This window comes from Pinus tabuliformis, chromosome 9 (assembly GCF_031772625.1).
Source record: "Pinus tabuliformis cultivar Carrire ecotype Pingquan chromosome 9, CPIR1, whole genome shotgun sequence".
NCBI lineage: Eukaryota > Viridiplantae > Streptophyta > Pinopsida > Pinales > Pinaceae > Pinus > Pinus tabuliformis.
The window spans coordinates 706,954,280-706,955,543 of NC_142307.1; positions in this window are offsets into that span (position 1 = coordinate 706,954,280).

Sequence of the window (1,264 nt, forward strand, 5' to 3'; positions counted from 1 at the left end):
GTGGGTACTTGAGTCTATGTACTTAGTATTGTTGTTTAAATAATCGTTATAATTACACCTCCTCAACTATGAACATAATGCCAGTACATTGTATCCACTCCTTATGGTTGGATAGTTGATCATAACTCTCAAAGAATGTTTATTCGAGTGCTTTTTTGTACATTTTAAGTGTTTCTTGTAACACTAAGAATCCTCCCTTGCTACATATCAATATCGAGCTCCACTTGTAATGGAAATTTCTCTAACATTATCCACAAAAGTTTCATTATAGATTTGTGTCATGGCTTCATCAAAATATTTTTGTTCATCTTCGCATTTATTTCCTACATTTTTCATTGGTTAAGGGAATTGAAAACACAATGAGATGTCAAAGTAATGTGATGTAGACTTCAAATTTTCATTGAGATAGGTTGGCATTGACCACTCAATTTATGACTTGCATCATCTCTAGGTTGATATACATCCATCTACACCTACCATATAGTTGAGGCAAGTTACGAAGTCCATGGAAAAACAAACTCTTCTTGAAATTCATCAAAGGTTTCTTCTTCCTTACATATTTTCATAATACGACTTTGAGATTCTATAAGTGTTATGTTCATTTTTTGATATAGAGGAGAGTGATATCGCAATACACAACGACAAAATAAGCCAGATAATATCATGATACATCATTCATCAATCTATGGAATGTTATTGGTGCATTAGCGAGCTCAAATGCCATTACGAGTATCCATACAACCATAGTAAAGTCTGGAGGAATCTTGTTTTCTATGTATCTTCTTCCTTCACTTATACCCTAAATTATGCTCAAGCTTAGAGATATGCATTTCTTATGGTTTGCAAGTATCCCCATTATATGGAAGAGGGTAAATATTCCTTTTTACTTTTTAGAAAGTAAAATGCAAGCAACCTACATAGAAATCCAAATAGCATCACAATGAGATCCATGAAGTGAAAATTACAATTTAATAATTATATATTTGAAAAGAGCTACAACACAAATTCACAAGAATGACACCAATCCTTCTCCACCTTAAGGGGGTATTCGCTGCTACATATTACACATAATGCATTCTTCCTGTTGAGCCTTGATGAGTTATGAAGAAAAAAATGAAAAGAAAAGGTTTATGAAGAAGGGTGGAAAAACAAAGGTCGGGGTATCCCATGTATCAAATTTTCTCCCTCCTACACTTACATACCAAGTGTGGTCTTCCCTTATTATAGATACTCATAAAAATTCTTAAGGTTAATGGTTTAGGGA